At 41.2% G+C, this 21,165-nt stretch overlaps 1 protein-coding gene across 1 annotated transcript in view; it reads right to left on the bottom strand.

Moving 5' to 3' along the window:
* SH3KBP1 (SH3 domain containing kinase binding protein 1) overlaps nt 1–21,165 on the bottom strand; it is a 497,532-nt gene that overhangs the window by 257,312 nt on the left and 219,055 nt on the right. The gene's annotated exons all lie outside the window — the stretch shown is intronic.

Raw genomic sequence — 21,165 nt, 5'->3', positions numbered from 1 at the left:
AACCAAACTGGTAATACTAGGCTATGGAATACTACAATCGCCATACCAATTGTGGGATGGGTAGAATTTCCTTGGTGGCAGGGTAATCTCTCAGGGAGTAGTACACATCTACAATATTTGGCCTATAAGGGTGGAGCCTGGGTCCCTAGGAATAAGACTGGATTAACTAATTTAGGACAGGTCCCCACAGAAAATCTACAGCTCAGTTTCAGTACAACCGCCCCTCCCTCTGATGCTTTCAAACCTGTAGTATTGGAAAGATACATACATAATAGAAAATGGGAACATTCTGAGTTGTTCCCCCAAGGTGATGATAACAGTTGTACAAGTAAGCCGGGGATCCTGGTTTGTAATGAATCTGATGAGTATGTCAACGGAATGCATGTGTGTGGTAATCCCGCAGCCGGGTACTGTAGCCCCTTGGGACAAAAACCCTCTTGGTGTATGCTTCAAAATGTATCTAGTTTTGTGGATTTGGCTCACAGATTGGTATTGCAGCACTCAGCTCTATGGGATCTGCCTGAAGGTACATTTTGGATATGCGGAGAAGGAGCATATAAATGGCTTCCCGTAGGTATAAAGGGTACTTGTACATTAGGACGCCTAACCCCAGCTACTTTCATAATTTCAAATAAACAAGTGAATATGCAAGCCGTGCCCAAGCACACACTGTATAAAAGAGCTGCAGATAACTCACCACGTCCCTCGGGGAGGCCACATATAGTACAAATGGGAATTCCCAACAAAATTGCTAGTACCATTTTTATTTATCCTATGTTAACACAAATGTGGGATAAATTAGTTAGAGCCACGGATTATCTAGATGATCAGATCTGGGATATATTGGATATACTAAACACTAGTGTAGCTGTACAGAATCAGCTTATAATAGTCGTCAACCAACATACCCTGGTATTGGATTACCTAACTGCCTCACAAGGGGGTATGTGTCAAATCATTGGACCCACCTGCTGTCATTATATAGACCCGAATAGTACTATGAGTATGACATTCAAATTAAAGGACGTACAACGACTCAAAGATCAGTATGACAAAGACAATGACCAGAATAAGGATAGCTGGTGGTCAGATACCTTTTCTTTTCTTAACCCAGCCAACTGGTTCAGAGGGATCGGTGGGTGGGTTGCCGGGATTATGCAGAGCATAATACATATAGTTATGATTATTGTAATCATATATGTGTTATTCAAGATTGTACTCAAGGGTATCTCAGTATGCACAAATAAATTTTGTGTAATAGATGCAAGAGTATAAAGTTTATTATTGCCGTACTAATTTTCTTTTATATTTTAGTATACTGCCGCATAAAGAAGAAAATGCACAAGCTTCATGCAAAAATTTATGACAAATAATAAAAGAATATGTCAAAGGGGGGAATTGTGGAGACCAGACTGAACCAAAGGATCCATTTTGTCTCCCAGATGAAATCTGCTTCTGCACAGCAAACTTGACATTTCCTTTTATAGAAGTAATCACGCGCGCATTTCTCCTTGATATTGTAGCCTTTCACCCACATACCAGATATTGTAACTTTTCACTAGTATAGATTTGCTTTGTAAGTGATTATGAAATATGAGCGCTTGTGCGCATGTCTGTAAATGCCTAACTTCTTACTATATAAAGAAGGGGCAGCGCCCAGTGAGGCAGGCGTGCTCCGGGGCTACCCCTGTTTATGAACACACAACCTTTGTGCTGCGTGTCATTTACTTGGATTCCTCAATCCAGGAAGCCAGGGACGGAAGAGGACTCAACACACCAATAGAAAACATTTGACACAATCATACATCAAACAAGAATGGGACATGGAACATTCCTCTCCCAAAACTCCAGCAAATAATATTTTAATTTCCCAGAGGATCAAAAATTGAAATAAGAAGAGAGGATACTACACAATGTTAGACATGGCCTTAGACCAGCATTTCCCAAAATCCAGTCCTCACGGACCCCAACAGGTCATGTTTTCAGGATTTCCATAGTGCAGCACAAGTGAGAGAACTCCTGATACTTCCATCACCTGTGCAATACTAAGGAAATCCTGAAAACATGACCTGTTGGGGTCCGTGAGGACTGGAGTTTGGGAAACACTGCCTTAGACAGTTAGACATGGCCTTGCACTAACTATTCTCAGATGTGTTGCTGCCATTAATTTCTAAACGAGCTTATTTTTTTTAAATCAAATAGAAAAATGTCCAACTTTCAACCTCTGATCTGTGTTTTATGTTCTGTTGCGCAGTGGTTAGCACAGCAGCCTTGCAGTGCTGGGGTCCTGGATTCTAATCCCACCCAGGACAACATCTGCAAAGAGTTCTCTCCGTGTTTGCGTGGGTTTCCTCCGGGTACTCCGGTTTCCTCCCACATTCCAAAGACATACTGATAGGGATTCTAGATTGTGAGCCCCATCGTGGGCAGTGATGATAATGTGTGCAAAACTGTAAAGCGCTGTGGAATATGTTAGCGCTATATAAAAATAAAGATTATTATTATTATGCCCAACATTTTTGGAATTGTGGTTGTATAAGTTGTATAAAATACCCAAATCAGATAATACTAATCCTCCCAGGGTTCAGTTCCAACTCTTAGCCGCTGCTCCAGTCTCAGTGTTTTGGTTGAAGCAGTGACATCATGCCAACAGCTTACATCACCGCTGCAGTCAATCACTCAGAGACTCTGCTGATGTAAACAGCACAGGCTTCTAAGCTTAAGATAGACCTCTTTACATTTTGCAAAATTTATCAAAGTTTATACCACCATTTCTTTTGGGTAGTGCCCCATTTTTTTTTCATTTAACAAACTTTTGAATTATATGAACATTGGGGAGAGAACATAAAACCTTGAGGAGAAGGAAACCCAAACAAAAAAAACTAAAAACATACTGTCAGATCTCCTCTGGGACCTGCTCCTACAGTGTCAGCTCCTGTCACCAGGCCCCGCTGTATTCATTCTACAGGCAGCACTGGTGATGGATGAGATGTCGGAGCCAGAAGTTCTGCGTGAAACAGCAGGTTCTGTCCAGCCATTAAGATTAGGGTGGCTGGGATCTGTAGTACCATTCAGTCTGGCAGTATGTGTGTTTGCTGTCCAGCTAGAGTAATAAGCCCCCTGCTTCAGCCTACTGGAAAGTACAACACCTACTTAAGATTCCAGCTTACTGCTGGATGCTGCCAGATAAAGACGTGCGATCCTCTAGTTGACTCTTATGTGTTCTCAGTTCCTATCTAGTGTATTTGTTTCTGCTTTGACCTTGGCCTGTTTACGGAATACTCTTCCATCTTTTGACTTTGTACCTCCTCTGCCCTCTTGGTTCTGACTCAGCTACATGACCATTACTACCAGCCTGCACCACAGCAGCAGCTGACTCCATGGCTCAAGCTCAGTGGCTCCTAGGTAAGTCCAGATTCCTGTACAAGGGTTAAAGGGTAAAGGCCAGGGCAAAACCAAGGCTATGGTAAATGGAGAGGCTTGTGCTAAGCCTGTCTGTGTTATCCATTTTTAGAGCTGCCAGGTGACCACTGACAGAGCCACATTACGCATACAAACTCAATGAGGAATTTGTCATACTAAGCAAGCAGGACAACGAGCCACACCAATTATTCAAAATAGGAGCCAGGGATAAATTATATATATATAATAAGTAGCAGAATAGTAGCAGCCATGATAATATAAATCGAAAACAGACTCAAATCTGGTTCACAAGATTGAAAGTAATGATTACAACTGAATTGGCATACATGATGAATGGTTACACTCCACCTGTATTCCGAAAAAACATACTGAATTGTTTCCATATATCGAAACTGAGTATATAGCGGATCTTATTAAAAAAAAGAATGAAAAATGATAACTAAATTTACTGCCAGTGACAGATTACTGACAGAACTGGCCATAACAAGTAATGAAAAGAACAGCCGCCGACTGCTAGAGTGCAAGTCACACAACAATTACTAATAAGCATCTACCGCGCGAAACATCATTTCACGCAACTTCGTCAGAACGGATGCTGTTACTGCTACCAGACTAGGCTCTAGGGGAGGAAATGTGCAGAATGGCGGCAGCAGCACCATTATATGATTTAGTTGTGACTTTGTAGTAATTAAACTTTTCTAAGACCATTACGGAGCTTCCGTTATCTATACTTATTGCAGTTGTGTCGCTGCACCCAGCTGCACAATTTGTCTACAGTGTAAGTAAACCAAGGGCTGTGATATAGATCAGATTAACCACTGTTAACCTCTTCACCGGGATCCATGCTGTCATGACTAACACCAGCAGTGCCCAATAAATCGTAATGAATTATGCTTGGTTCCCTTATGCTTTCTAAGGATAAGTCTTGCATTCAGTTCCACTCCTCCTGTGATGTTTGGGATTCTTTCCATTTTTCATAGTTCCATTGAACATGTATTTCTTCCAGGTATAATACATGTGCTCAGACGCTAATCATGTTTTTTTCTTATAAAGGTAAAAGGAACACGGTCTGTGATAACAACTTTGCCTTTTCCCCCCTGGCACAATGGTAACATGGCATTATATAGCAGCCATTGAAAAGCATGTTCGTCCTTGTGATGTGTGTTTGGACCACCTCCGCCAGACCTTTGTTACAGCCCAGAAATTAATGTCGCCAATACTGCATATGGAATTATAAATGGTTCCATTGTCATTTCCCTTGTTCTGACAGTAACAATAGGTCTGTATGTAGCTTTACTGTGCAGCCTTTTCTATCTGTCATATTTATGATTTTTCCTTTTTGTTTCATAGTTTCAGCTTATGGAACCTTTATTCCTTCCAGGTACAATACATGTGCTCAGAGGCTGCTCATGTTCTTTTCTTATATAGGTAAAAGGACACAAGGAAAACAGCCCAAGATATTATTATTTCCTTGCTGCAAGGGTAAAGCGGTATTGTATACTGGCTAGGTTAGTCCTGGAATGTGTGGCTCATAAATTAATATCCCTAATACCACATGTGTCTTAAAGGGGTTGTTCAGTACTCGGACAACTCCTTCTCACTCCTTGTGTTTCCTCCCAGTAAAATAATAACACAGTCACTTCTAATGTTCCGACTGTGGTAATACTGGCTCTCCCGGGGGTCATTTCGGCACTGATCCCTGCAGCCAATCAGTGCTGGCCTCACTCTCCTCTCCTACAGACGTAATTAACCTCTGGAGGAGGTGAGAGCAGCAGCCACCGCTTCCTCTGGATGTCTTGATTTGTCCCAAGGAGAGGAGCGTGAAACCAACCCTAATTGTTATATCACGCGATCCCCGGAAGAGCCAGTGTCCACACTGCGGGGATGGCGCCAGCACTGGAGAGGAGTTTGTGTTATTATTTTAGTGGGGAGAAACATATTTATTCAGAAGGGTTGTCCGAGTCATGGACATCCCCTTTAATAATTAAAAAAAAACCTTTAACCCATTACCTGCCAAATTAGCAATTTTTTTTTTTTTTTTTTTTTAATGACAGATTTTTAATGATTTGGGTTCTAATGAATCAGAAACATAATTTGCAAAAAAATTTCAAGTACGGATATTTCAGAAAAGGACGTCCCAATATTCAATTAAAATGCGAATGACATGATTTCCTATTTTGTAAACATTAATTTTACAAACACAACACAAAAAATTGGACCCAATTATAAAAATTATAAAATCTTTGTTGCTAGAAGCTAAAGATTAGGCATCCCAAAAAAAGGACATTGGTAGATAATGGGTTAAAGAAGAACAGTCTTTTCCAATGAGCCTGTTTTAGTAAATTATTGCATTCACAGTAACAGATCTAGAGTATATTTTATTATAACTCTGCACTGTGCCGTTCCCATATTATTCCTTCTAGGAATAAACAAATAAATTCATTTCACATGTCAAAGGGGTTTTTACTGTCTTTTTCAATAACATCACGTAAATTGTAAGATTATTTCTCAGCCATAAGACATCAGAGAAATGAATAATGGTGTTTATTACAAGTAGTGGGATAGAAATGAAGCTACAGTGAGATAAGGTGATAAGTGTAGCATGGCTCCTGTCTTGACAACATTTCTATGCAGAATCTTCGTGTGACGGTAACTGTATGTTCGCTCATTAAATGGGCTCTAATTATACAATACAATCAGGCAGATGAGGTTTGCAGGTGCACATGGTAAAATCGAATTGTACAGACATCAATCACACCACTGCACTCCCCAATGAGCATTTCTTAGAGCTCAAATATTATTCTCCAAGAATAAAAGCCTCTGACAGATCCGGGGGACACTACAAACAGGTGCGAAACTTCTACATGATACCTGTAGATAAGGGAGCAAGAATCACAAACAGTTCTTGACTAATATATATGAGGAATTAAATGGCCCAAATATTATCATGCCTATTGGCCTTTTTTGTGGTATTGAATGAAATTATATTTAGCAGTAGGTAGAAGAGGTATAAAGAGGGAACAAAAAGCAGAACAAAACAGATGAGCTTGAAAACATAGCAAATATTTACCACGAGTACTGCTTATATGAGCAAATCTGACAACGAATGATATGTAGTTTTTTCCAGCTTAACTGAATTCTATAGATATGATCCAATATAACGTACTACACAGAGAACATTTTGTTACAGACTCCTGGATCCTGGAAACTGTGATATTAGTCCAGTCAAAATACGGTGTGACACGGAACAAATTCCAAGAAAGCGTTTTATGATTTTTTTTTTTATTACTATTATGTGTGGGGAACAACATATTAAAAGTTTTCCAAAAATTGATCACCACAAAGGTCCTAACTATGACGTCATAAGACGATGACAGCCATCGCACTAAAAATAACAAATATTTCCCTATTTCAAAGCTGTAGCTTTAGGTTACAGAAGAGTTTGCATTTTGTATACTAAATATTTTCATATAACAATTTTTATACAAAGTTTTATACTAACTACATGGACAGGCGAGGTCCTGACATTATGACATATATGTACATTTCTAGAAATTATAGAATTAATACATAGTGCATTTTAAGACCTACTTCATCACTGAATAAGCGTGTCAGGTCAATAGTCACTATTTTCATCATCAGACACTGCTTCCTCACTCATATTGTCTCAATGCCCTTCTTGACATGGTCCGCATACCCATGAACAGGTAAGTCCGTGTCTTTTGCAAGTGCACCGAAGTGTACTACAACCACGAGAACAATTGCAGTGAATTATTTTTGGAAGTGTTTCTGGCGCGGGTGAAGTATCGATCATCACTGGAACTAGACTGTTGTTCTGCAATTCCCATCCCCATTCAGTAGTGTCCATGGCCTCACCATCGTCCATCTAAAGCATCACTTGGAGGAAACTCTGAAGGGCACGATACTTCGTTGCAGAGGAGGTCGGTGGCAGTCGTTCAGGTGTAACAAAGATTGTGGCTGAACGAACTTTTTGCAGAGAGTGGAATACCTCATTGCAGACAGATTGTCTCCAGGTTTGCCCCCGAACAATGCCACCATCACTTTACACCCAGCGTCTTCAATCTCAGCTCTGTTTTTGTTAAGTGTGTAAAAGATATTAGCACAGCTATTTAAGACCGAGTCTCCCTTCAAAACCTTGTGTAGTCCAAATCTTTTTCCAATTCCAAAAACCGCGGAAGTGGTATCGCAACCCGTGAATGCATGAAGGAACAGAAGACTGCTGCAGACATGGTTTCCCAGGAACTTCTTTATAACCTTAATGTCGTATACTGTTGCAGGACTCCCTTTATCCAAGTAGAAATAAATCTTGTTGCCATCTCTGGTTGACGCGTGATGAAGTAACAACACCAAAAGATCTGTATCTCCGCCAATGAGACTAGTACTTTTGTTGAATGACATTGCTTTAACAATCTCCACATCTGCATCCCCCTCTGATTGTATTACGTGGCAACCTCTGTCATTCATGCACTGTGAAACGAGATTGATAAGAGACTGTTTGTTCTCCACATTTGAAAGGAAGTCCTCCTTTTTCCCGACAAATTTCGTTCCTTCAGCAATGTTCACTTTGTTACTTGCTCGTTTTCTGCGCCGTCGCTGATGGGTAATGTCCTTAGTGTTTGGTCCTCCAATGTAACCATCAAATACTATCGTAGCCTTACCATAGTGCTTTAGTGTGAAAGATGCATAGTCTTCAGCGATTGAACAATATGTCTTTCCTTCTGACCACTTCAGCCGATGGAGAAGAGAACCTCCGTCAAGAACATAATGTTCCACTTCTGGAATATCCTTGAGTACTGCGTCATCTGAACTCTGTTCTTTTATAGCAGCCATCAGTTGTGCTTTGTTTGGTTTGCTTAAGATGTTTTGCCTCAAAGAGGGATGGTGGGTATGGTGAAAGTTCATAGGCCATCACCTCATCAAGGGAAAGATCAGCAGTTTGAGACACCAAAAGAAACCTTTGGAACAAAAGAGCAGGATCTATTGTTTTGTCCTTAGCAACGTCAATAGCCTCACTGGATGCCAGGGTCTTGGCTTTCATTCACCGCTTGTACTTAACTGAAAACAGTGATTGACCCTCCATTGTTGCCACTATTTCTCTGCCAATGGTGAACAGGTTATGGACATTCACATCCTTATTTGCATTGACAACGGTGATAATGTTGCGAAGAGACACTTCATCAGAGAAAGGTGAAAAAGTCTTGAGCTTATCTGCAATTTTCTCCAGGTCTTCATGATCTCTTCTCGTCCTTGACGTTCTTGCCTCCTTGTGTTGTTCACTGGTGACAAAGCTCTGGCGAGTGAAACCCTGCATTGCATCACTGTAGGAAGAGGACACTGGCACAGACAGAGTCCACAAGGTCCTCTGATGTTCGGACATTCCACTTCCTCTGGTGAGTCCTCCTGCAGTTTTTAGGGAGCGCATCAGAGCTTGCTCGATGACTAGGTCGCAACCCAGGCCAGCCCAGTACTGATCAGTCCACCTTACAACATGCAAGCCAATCATAAATCTATGGAAGACTGATGGCATATCATCTTCCAGAGTGGTCATAGACTGGAGGTAAAGGTAGGCGGCCTTCACATAGTTCCCATGCCCAGCAGCTGCAAGAATGGGCAAACATTCGCTACAGCATGAAGGTGCATCAGCCAGGATCCTGTGCGATCGGCCTCGATAAGCTCCCTTGCAATTCCAACCATCTGTTGGTAATTCAGCCATAGTTTACTGGTGTGAGAGTGAGCGGATAATCCGTTTCTTTTGGTGGACAAGAGGTGAACAATTTGATAGACACTGAAAGGCGAGTCGCATTTAACATTTTACAGCTTTGGCAGCCATATTCTTTGACGTCACATGTGGACCCTTTGTGGTAACCCTATCTTGGTAAACTTTTAGTATGTTTTTCCCTACATGTAACACTATAAAAAAAAAACTATAAAATGCTTTCTTGGAATTTGTTCAGGGTAAAGTATTTTTTTTTTTCGTATTTTGACTGGACTATATGGATAGCTGTTTGATGTCATCAAGACAGATGCTTTAGCTGTCAAATATGCTTTGCCCTATGTGCCATAAAGCAGTGTTCCCGAATGCCATCCTTAAATTGTAATATTATGAAAAAAAGGTCATCACCAAAAGCTGGCTTGCTGGTTAAGTCCCAACTTTGTTAGAATGGATGGACATTGCTGAACTCTATACTCTCACATAGAAAGTTTTCCAGCACAAAAACTACCCTGACAAATTCTAGTTGAGATCTGGCCGCAATATCATGAATATGCTTGACTACATGGAAGCAGTTTCACATGTCCTTTGGTGATAAAATCACTGTTTTATAAGCAGGAGATTATCAAAACTACACTTAGTAGCCCCGTAAGTGAAAAACACTTAAAAAACTTATCGTAGAAAGCTCTAAATAATTACATTTTGCATTTCTATGTAAAAACAACTTGCTGTGCATATGTTCAGGGTTTTGAAAGTTGTTAAACTGGTTTAGTATTCTAAAAAAGCCAATCAGTTAAAAGAAGTGACCTTTCCTTTCTACTGATGTTTTCTGTTTGGAAGACCCTCTGTACTACACAAGTCAATGGGAGGGTTGACAAGACAGATGACAATCGGACGTCTTTTAGAGCAATTTGACATCATTTATGCTTAATAAAAACACTTTCTGTCTCTTCAATGTTCAAAGGAGTGAAAAGAACCAGAAATAGACAGTAAAAAAGATTACCCAAAAACCACGGTAAAACCCTAAAAAAATGACGGCAGACAAAACCATGGGAAACTTGCACAAGAAATGACCGAAAAAATGACACAAAAGACGCTTCAAGAAAAAAAAGTCAAAGTTTCTGAGGATAGAGCTGGTCATGCAGCGGTTTGGTCGATTGGTGGTTACTGCAGGTTGTAGGCTTGCCGGAAGAGGTGGGTCTTCAGGTTTTTTTTGAAGGTTTCGATGGTAGGTGAGAGTCTAATATGTTGTGATAGAGAGTTCCAGAGAATGGGTGATGCGCGAGAGAAATCTTGTATGCAATTGTGGGAAGAGGAGATAAGAGGGGAGTAGAGAAGGAGATCGGAGGTTGCGTGCAGGAAAGTACCAGGAGACAAGGTCAGTTGTGGATGGCTTTGTATGTCATGGTTAGGCTTTTGTAATGGAGTCTCTGGGTGATGGGGAGCCAGTGAAGGGATTGACAGAGGGGAGAGGCTGGGGAATAGCGGGGGACAGGTGGATTAGTTGGGCAGCTGAGTTTAGAATAGATTGGAGGGGTGCGAGAGTGTTAGAAGGGAGGCCACAGAGCAGGAGGTTACAGTAGTCGAGGCGGGAGATGATGAAGGCTTGGACTATGGTTTTTGCAGATTCTTGGTTTAGGAATGTACGGATCCGTGAAATATTTTTGAGTTGAAGGTGGCAGGAAGTGGAAAGGGCTTGGATATGCGGTTTGAAGGAGAGATCAGTGTCGAGGATTACCCAGAGACAGCGAGCTTGTGGGACTGGGGAGAGTGGGCAGCCGTTTACTGTAATGGATAGGTTCGTTGGGGGGGTCGCGTGAGATGGGGGAAAGACAATGAATTGTTTTGCCCATGTTAAGTTTTAGAAATCTAGCAGAGAAGAAGGATGAAATAGCGGATAGACATTGAGGGATTCGTTAGTAGGGTGGTGATATTTGGTCCAGAGATGTAGATCTGTGTATCACCAGCATAGAGATGATACTGAAAACCGTGAGATTCTATGAGCTGTCCCAGGCTAAAAGTGTAAATGGAAAAGAGCAGGGGCCCTAGAACTGAACCTTGCGGGACTCCGACAGATAGGGGGCGAGGTGAGCAGGTGGTGTGTGAATGGGAGATGCTGAATGTTTGGTCAGTTAGGTATGACGAGATCCAGGATAGGGCCAAGTCTGCGATGCCAAGGGATGAGAGGGTCTGCAGTAATAGGGAATGGTCCACTGTGTCAAAGGCAGAGGACAGGTCCAGGAGGAGGAGGATAGAGTAGTGTCGCTTGCTCTTAATAGGTCATTGGTGACCTTAGTTAGGGCAGTTTCTGTGGAGTGGTGTGACCGGAAGCCTGATTGTAAGCGGTCGAAGAGGGAGCAGGAAGATAGATGGGAGGACAGTTCAAGATGGACGTGTTGTTCCAGTAGTTTTTGAGGCATAGGGGAGAAGTGATATAGGGCAATAGCTAGATACAGAGGATGGGTCAAGAGAGAGCTTTTTGAGGATATGTGTGATTGAGGCATGTTTAAAGCTTGAGGGGAAAACACCAGTTGTTAGTGATAGGTTGAAGAGATGGGTTAGGGTTGGGATGAAGACTGTGGCGAGGTTTGGGATGAAGTGGGAAGGGATCGGGTCAAGTGCACAGGTGGTGAGATGCGATCTTGAGAGTAGAGTGGAGAGTTGATGTTCTGTAATGGTGGAGAAGTTTGTTTTGGAGGTGGAGGGCTGGGTAGCTGGGAGGAAGGGCTCTGGGGGTTGTCGACTAAAACTGTCTCTGATGTTTTCAATCTTCTGCTTGAAAAATGAGGCAAAGTCTTCAGCTGAGATGAGTGGGGAGGGAGGAGGTGCTGGGGGACGGAGGAGAGAGTTGAAGGGGTTGAAAAAATGTTTAGGGTTGTGGGACAGGGAGGATATGAGGGATGAGAAGTAGGTTTGTTTTGCTGTGGCGAGTGTGGTCTTGAAAGTAGTGAGGGACTGTTTGAATCCGATAAAGTGTTCGTTAGAGTGGGATCTTTTCCATCTCCGCTCTGCAGCCCTGGAAGCTCGCCTCAGTTCTTTGGTCAGGCTGGTGTTCCAGCTGCAGCTATTGTGGTGTTATATAGAGCAGCAGCGTCATCCGCATTGTGTAGGGAACTTATGTCTGTGAGAAAGAGGAGGGATTCAGAGAGTGAATGTAGATCAAGATGTTTAAGATTTCTGTGAGGGTGTGCAAGTTTGTGGGGTGGGGACTGTAGACAAGGAGTGGAGAGGGAAGAGAATGTGACTAGATTGCGATCAGAAAGAGGTGAGTTAGAGAGGTTAGACAGGGAGCAGAGGCGGGTGAAGATGAGGTCCAGTGTGTGACCATCTTTGTGAGTGGCTGCAGAAGACCATTGAGTGAGGCTGAAGGAGGAAGTGAGAGATAGAAGTTTAGTGGCAGCTGAGAGGGAAGTGTCAATGGGTACGTTGAAGTCGCCCATGATGATAGTGGGGATGTCTGCAGAAAGGTAATGAAGTAGCTAGGTGGTGAAGTGGTCAAAGAAGGTGGTGGCTGGCCCTGGGGGGCGGTAAATGACAGCGAGTTGGAGGTTGGTGGGGCCATAGATGCACACAGAGTGCACCTCAAAGGAAGGGAGGGTAACAGAGGTTGACAGTGGGATTGGGGTGAATGAGCAGTTATCTGACAGGAGAAAACCAACTCCTCCACCATGCTTGCTGATGGGGCGGGGTGTGTGAGAAAGGTGGAAGCCACCATATGAAAGTGCAGCAGGAGAGGCTGTGTCAGAAGGGGTGAGCCAGGTTTCGGTGATGGTGAGGAAGGAACGTTTGGTAGTAACAAAAAGATCGTGGATGTAGGAAAGTTTGTTGCAGACAGAGCGAGCGTTCCACAGAGCTTCTGTTAGTGGGGACAGGGGAAGTGGGGGTTGGGCGAATGGGTATAAGGTTAGAGAGGATACGGAAATTTGTGATAGAGCGTGGATGGGAGGTAGAACTGACTGTGGGGATGTGGTGAGGAGGAGAACCAGGATTTGGAGAGATATCACCAGAAGTGAGAAGGAGCAGAGAAAATGTTAGCAGGTGGGAGCAGGAGAGGGCATGAGGTGGCTGTCTGTGCTTGGAGACAGAGGATTGTATGTTGAGGAACAGTTCTGAGGAGGAGGTGAGATGGATGGGGAGGATTGAAGAAGAGATGAACAGTTCTTTACTAGGAGAAGGGATTATGGGAGTTTGCAGAAAGTTAATGATGAATGTAATGGTTTACAAACTATTATGACAGTAAAATTAATTTCTTCATCTGCTGCATACAAACATTAAGAATCTTCCTACTTTGCTAAAGGCAATTATTACAAATGCAGAACATTATGATAATTTCACAAATGCTGCCAGAAAGAAAAAACACAGGCTGCAGGAAGAATATTTCACATATTTATGGGTAATTCTGAGATTAAACTGGTATTTATCACAGTAATGATTACATTCCTTAACTATTATATTTCCTATTTCCACTTGATATACGGTATATATTTTTTTAATTTTCTAGATAAAATGCTATTTCAGCTTTATAATTAGAATTTTTGAAAGTGAATTCTAATTTTAATTTCTTTTTTCTTCTTCTTAGATTCATCTGTAAAAGAAAGTACCAAATCTTGACATTTTTTTTTTTTCAGATTTATTTGCAAAGTTTGGAACCGCTGAGAAAGTCGACAACATAAACGGGCTGAAGATTGAATATAAGCACCACATGCCAATTTAGGCTGTGGATTTTTAACGCAGGACAATGATGATGATCTGGTAGAATCACTGCTGCTGCTACTATAATAAGATTTTCAGCATGGTAAATTCGAGCTGTAAATCCGCAGAGCATTTCCAACCATGGGCAACTGATGGCTTTTGGAAAACTGGAGAGCCATGAGTTAAAGATCACTGCTCTAATATGACCATTCTAAGAGATGTATTTGGCCACAAGATGGTTCCATAACAGTTTGGTGCCATGCATAGTTGTAGCCACACTCCTTGGCACTGATTTATCAAAGCAATTACACAAAATATTTGCGACTTTTGACATTTTCATGGCAGTTTCGCCAAGCTCTGCCAAAATGGGCTGAGCTAGGGTGGGATGGGGGCATGACGCCACAACTCAACTAATTCATGATGAGCTGTGACTGGAGTAAGATTTCTGGTGAAGCAAAAGGGGGCGTATGCCACTTGACAGATGCGCCTTAATAATTAACAAACATGCACCTTTTAATGAATCTGTAGGAACTGACTCCAACACCCCCCCCCCCCTTCCTCCCCTTCTTGATGACTTGGGATCCTTTTTTTTAGGCTATGTGCACACGTCCGGAATTGCCATGCGTTTTCCCGCTAAACAATAGCGTTTTAGAAGCATAATTAGCTTGCAGAATGCTAGTGTTTTCCAAGCGATCTGTAGCATCGCTTGGAAAACTGATTGACAGGTTGGTCACACTTGTCAAACATAGTGTTTGACAAGTGTGACCAACTTTTTACTATTGATGCTGCCTATGCAGCATCAAAAGTAAAAAGATCTAATGTTAAAAATAATTTTAAAAAATTAAAAATCATGATATTCTCACCTTCCAGCATCCCCGACAATCTTTCCGCTCCTCGCGATGCTCCTGTTCCCAGTAATGCATTGCAAGAATGACCTGTGATGACGTAGCTGTCTCGCTAGACCGCTAGGTCATCATAGGTCATTGCCGCTAGGCATTATTGGGAATGGCAGCATCGCGAGGAGCGGGAACGCTGCGAGGGACGCTGGAAGGTGAGAATATCAAGATTTATTATTTTAATTCTTTTTTTTAACAATTATTTGGTTCCCAGGGCCTAGAGGAGAGTTGTGTGACAGTATGGATTATCTTCTCATCGGACAGGTGAGGAATATGGTTGTTTATTAATTTTTGTCTTTTACAGGGGACTTGGGCTTCGATGGATTATAATAATAGGCATAACGTTGAGTATGACTTTTTTTTATAAATGTGTAAAAGAGGGTGTTGAGCTTTATTTCAAATAAAGGACTTTATTCTTACTGTGTGTTTATTTAAAAACTTACTATGGGTTTACGAAGAGGGGGGGGGGGCAATATCCCTGGCACATTCCCAAGCTATTAATATCAACCCACAGCTGTCTATTTAGCCGTTGCTGGTTTGAATTTATAGGGGACCCGAGTAATTTTTTCTGGGGTCCCCCATAAACTCACCAGTAAAGGCTAAGCAAACAGCTGTGAGCTGTTATTAATCGTCTGGGAACCTTTTGGGATATTGTCCTCTTTACCAGATTATTAACATCAGCCCCCAGCCGTGGACTTTCCCTCTGCTCAATAGGAAATTTATGTGGGCGCCCACACCATTTTTTTTAATTCAATTCTTAATTTTACACAGGATGTACACTGTGAGTTCTGAATACAACCCCCATCATTGTCTCCTGATCGCGTTAATCTCATGGAGACCAGGAGATAATGATGAGAGCTGCTTTCAGCAGCTGGCACCTGGGATCAGCGTAAAACGTAATGCTTTTCCCCATTTGTGTGTCATCAGTGTGCGGCATGCATTTTGTCTGTGCTGCGCAATAAAAACTGACATGTATGCGGGTTTTTCACATGGACACACGGTCCGTGTCAAAAACCTGACATGAGCACACCACCACTGAATGCAATATATGAGTATGTACTACGTATTTGCGGTCCTTAAAAAGCGGACTGCATATGTACATAAAAAATGGACTTGTGTAGGGCGCCTTACTCTGTGCCCTGCACATACAGTACAGAGCAAAAGTTTGGACACACCTTCTCATTTAAAGATTTTTCTGTATTTTCATGACTATGAAAATTGTACATTCACACTGAAGGCATCAAAACTATGAATTAACACATGTAGAATTATATACTTAACAAAAAAGTGTGAAACAACTGAAATTATGTCTTATATTCTAGGTTCTTCAAAGTAGCCACCTTTTGCTTTGATGACTGCTTTGCACACTCTTGGGATTCTCTTGATGAGCTTCAAGAGGTAGTCACCGGGAATGGTCTTCCAACAATCTTGAAGGAGTTCCCAGAGATGCTTAGCACTTGTTGGCCCTTTTGCCTTCACTCTGCGGTCCAGCTCACCCCAAACCATCTTGATTGGGTTCAGGTCTGGTGACTGTGGAGGTCAGGTCATCTGGCATAGCACCCCATCACTCTCCTTCTTGGTCAAATAGCCCTTACACAGCCTGGAGGTGTGTTTGGGGTCATTGTCCTGTTGAAAAATAAATGATGGTCCAACTAAACGCAAACCAGATGGAATAGCATGCTGCTGCAAGATGCTGTGGTAGCGATGCTGGTTCAGTATGCCTTCAATTTTGAATAAATCCCCAACAGTGTCACTGCTGCTAGAACTCTGTGTGGCATTGACCTGCTCTCTAATCTGAGCTGTTGTTAACCTGTGATTTCTGAGGCTGGTGACTCGGATAAACTTACCCTCAGAAGCAGAGGTGACTCTTGGTCTTCCTTTCCTGGGGCGGTCCTCATGTGAGCTAGTTTTTTTGCAGCGCTTGATGGTTTTTGCAACTGCACTTGGGGACATTTTCAAAGTTTTCTCAATTTTTCGGACTGACTGACCTTCATTTCTTAAACTAATGATGGCCACTCGTTTTTCTGTACTTAGCTGCTTTTTTCTTGCCATAATACAAATTCTAACAGTCTATTCAGTAGGACTATCAGCTGTATATCCACCATACTTCTGCACAACACAACTGATGGTCCCAACCCCATTTATAAGGCAAGAAATCCCACTTATTAAACCTGACAGGGCACACCTGTGAAGTGACAACCATTCCCGGTGACTACCTCTTGAAGCTCATAAGGAGAATGCCAAGAGTGTGCAAAGCAGTCATCAAAGCAATCACACTTTTTTGTTAAGTATATAATTCCACATGTGTTACTTTATAGTTTTGATGCCTTCAGTGTGAATTTACAATTTGCATAGTCATGAAAATACAGAAAAATCTTTAAATGAGAAGGTGTGTCCAAACTTTTGGTCTGCACTGTACTTGCTCTTTTATTTTGTTCAACTGCAGTATAGTGATTGATAGCAATAAAAAGAAGCTACGGTATTTAAAATGCAAATGTACAATTCTACATAAGTAGATGGAAAAAAATAAAAAATCTCAAATCACTGATGGATGAACTGCAAGAAAGCTGCTTTCCTAAAGGGTTAAAAATTTGCATAGAATTTTGCATACATTAAAATTAAAGAAAAAGAACAAAAAAAGCATTCGAGGGTGGACACCCACTCCTAGTAAATGTTATTTTGCTCTCTAGTCCTTACTGAAATAACTCACAATGAAAATGATTCACCAGAAATGATCATACCTGACAAGCCATTGGTCGTAGGTCATTTTAATTACAGTGAGTCTCAAGCTACCCCGTTACAATGATAGAGTAAAAATGCTAATTGGAATTTTTCAGCGTCTCCGCAGACATTTTCGAGAAACAACTGAATTGTTTGTGGCCACAAACTGCACTTTCCATGCATTCTGCTGACATATAATCAATTTACGCTGCCCCCTGTGAGGAAATGTCATTATCTAGACTACGCTATCATAAATCTCGCTGGGGCTGCGTGTGCATTTAACAGTCACTTTAACATGGACACGCACATTACTCTGAATAATATGTGTGCACTTTAGAGACTAATCCATAGAATCTGTCCACATACATAATGGCTGTCAGATTAAGTGATCACTTATTTACCAATTTATTTCTGTGCCATTAAATCATTCCAATAGGCATGCTTCTTGTTATACCTGGCAATGTAGGCAATCAAGACCATGCTTCGTATCTAAACATCATCTTTACTATAGTTTCTGTTTTTTTAGGAAGAAAGCCACATTTGGGGATTTCTCCTCCCAGTTTTTCCTTCTGTGTTAGGCTGCCGTCACACTAGCAGTATTTGGTGACTATTTTACATCAGTATTTGTAAGCCAAAACCAGGAGTGGGTGATAAATACAGAAGTGGTGCATATGTTTCTATTATACTTTTCCTCTAATTGTTCCACTCCTGATTTTGGCTTACAGATACTGATGTAAAATACTGAACAAATACTGCAAGTGTGATGGCAGCCTGACTCAATAAGGATAAATAAAAATACAATACTACAAATAGTACGGGGTTTTTGCTGTACTTTTAGTCATTTTTGGTGTGTGTTTTGGCTATTCAAACCATAGCATACTGTACATATGGTATTTTCTTTAGACATTTTCCCCAAGTTATTTCTTTAAAACACATAGAAAATAAACAGCACATAAATTACATTAGTAAAAATTCATGGAAAAAAGCAAAATAAAGTGATTCCAGGAAGCTTTAAATGGGTTATCCAATATAAGCAATTCCTTTTTATGCTGCCAGGCCTAACCCAAGCGACAAGTGCAATTGCTACATAGTACTGGTGAAAAAAATCGGATGGCACTCGGATGACATCTAAGTCCAGTCTCATTTTCATGGACTAATGTAATGGAGAAGGTGAAGAAACTTTTTTTTATTCCTCTCCACCTCTGAGAAAATTGGATACTGCTCTGTTCAAACTCTGATTGGAGTCTGATTAGCATAATCAAACTGTTTTTCTAGGATGGACCCTAGCTGAGTTATAATCAAAGGTTGTCTATTGCTTACAGGTGACATTTTTGCACAGGGTTGTGCAAACCTTATGCAACTTTTCAAAGCTTATTACACCACTTTTCTGGCATAAAAGCTTTGATGAATCAAGGGCCACACTGTTCTTGTGAATACTACCCAGTGTTTCTTCTGAGCTAGGCACTTTAGAAAGGCAAAAGAATATATAAGGTTAATTATCTTCCAAAACAGAGGACTGTGTGCAGGTTTTAACTTTTTTAACTACATCATTTTCAGAGCATCCAGCTCGAGCCATGTACACATTGCTTCTTTGCCACATGTCAATTGACCATTTTGTTGGAAGCACTGACAAAACAGGATTTAGGCAGAACCACCGACGAGCCCTTTGAGTTTAATGAAGCAGATGGAGTCACTCGGTCAGGCCTCATCTGGAATACTGTGTCCAGTTCTGCACCACATTTTAAAAAGACATTGAAAAACTAGAGCAAGTACAGAGAAGAGCCAGCAGGATGGTGAACGGACTGCAAACTATGTCCTATGAGGAATGGTTAAAGATTCTGGGAATGTTTAGATTGCAAAAAAGAAGGCTAAGAGGCAACTTAATCGCTGTCTGCAAATATCTGAAGGGCTGTCACAGTGTAGAGGGATCATCCTTATCCTCATTGCATGTGGAAACACAAGAAGCAATGGAATGAAATTGAAAGGGAGAAGATACAGATTAGATATTAGATAGTAAGGGTGATCAATGAGTGGAACAGGCAGCTATGAGAGGTGGTGAGTGCTCCTTCAATGGAAGTCTTCAAACAGAGGCTGGACAGACATCTGTCTGAGATGATTTACTGAATCCTGCCTTGAGCAGGGGGTTGGACATAATGACCCCGGAGGTCCCTTCCAACTCCAACATTCTACGATTCTATGACTCTGTGCTCTCTCTGGCCTACGTTTCAGCACTTTGCTATTTTGGTGTCATTTCCGTTCCCAGTTCTCTAGCATTTCAGGTACTTTATTATCTTAGCAATTGGATGGTGTTTCTCTGTAGTTTCAAGACTTATAGGGGGAGTTATTAAAGCTTTATATTTGTTTTCTACTGTTAAAAACATAGGATAACATTTGCAACTTTTCAAACAAAAATGTTGACTTTTACCGTTTTAGGCTACTTTCCTACGATGAGCTTTTGGTGAGTTTTTGACACTGGTGAATATCTGTATAGTATACATATAAAACCAACAACACAAGTGTGCACACCAGTGTTATTTTCTCAACACAGTCTTTATTTATTATACATTTTATATATTTTTTAAAATTATATAATAATTTCCTGTGTGAAATTTATTTCCAAGTAGTTCTTTACAAGTGCAGTATAAGCAGAGCAGTTAAACACACTTGTACAGCCCCAGATGCATTAAAGGGAATGCCAAACTAATGCCACCTATGCAAAGGCACTGTAATGCTGACTACATCCATACCTTTACTTCAGAAATCTGAGTTTTTGCTTTAGAGAAGTTAATTGTTGACTTGTTATGCGAAAGAGCTGCAAGTGCAGCAGGGCAGACACTGCACTTACAGTCCTTCTGTCTCTCTTCCCTATTCCCCACCTGATAACTGTCTCAGAACCATGATTGATAGGTCAGTCTTCTTTCAGTTACCTGCCAAGATCTAGTCATTCTCTGGGCTAGTGCATGAACAATATTGTCCTAATGAAGAAGACTATCAGTGTCTGCTGTGATCTGCATAGTTTGCAGATTGCTCCAAATATCAAAAGTCCTCTTCAGTAGGATGACCGATATGGAACGAGTAGCATAAGATCAAAAGACAGCCAGTGTATGGCAGGCATGATCTACATAGTATGACAAACACTTACAGTCGTCGTACTGTGCTTGCACCACTCTGGTGAATGATCGTGCTGCACTAGACCTTGAGTGGGAGAGAAAAGTCCTTGAAAGATGAAAGACCAGTCAATCATTGAGAGCACTTGTGGCTCATCTGCATAACCATTCAACACTACATTTCTCTAAATTAGAAATTTAAATTTCTGAAAAAAAAAAATAAAGGTCAGTGCCTTTACATAGATGGCATTAGTTTGAGGAATATAAACCCGATGACAGGTTCTCTTTCAGCTGGTCACACTGTAGACACCATTGCAGTACTCATTACAGGATTAGTGAATGTTTTACTATTTCAGTTACACAATTATGCGTCTACAACAATATTTCATATGTCAACACTTTTCCTACATGCTATTTTGTGATACTTCACAATGGTGGCAACCTGCACTGGTAATGAAACATGACCAATCCGATCATCCAGAATTTCAAAGGACGTAGGTGGAAGAATTTGAAATTATTATTTATAACAATCTCCTTAATGAAAAAAAACTGAAAATATTTTGAAACGTATTTAACCAAAAGACATCAAAGCAGT

Source organism: Ranitomeya imitator, chromosome 3 (genome assembly GCF_032444005.1).
Source record: "Ranitomeya imitator isolate aRanImi1 chromosome 3, aRanImi1.pri, whole genome shotgun sequence".
Taxonomy (NCBI): Eukaryota; Metazoa; Chordata; class Amphibia; order Anura; family Dendrobatidae; genus Ranitomeya; species Ranitomeya imitator.
Note: the sequence above shows the minus strand (reverse complement) of the source record. Positions and strands in the feature narration are given on the sequence as shown.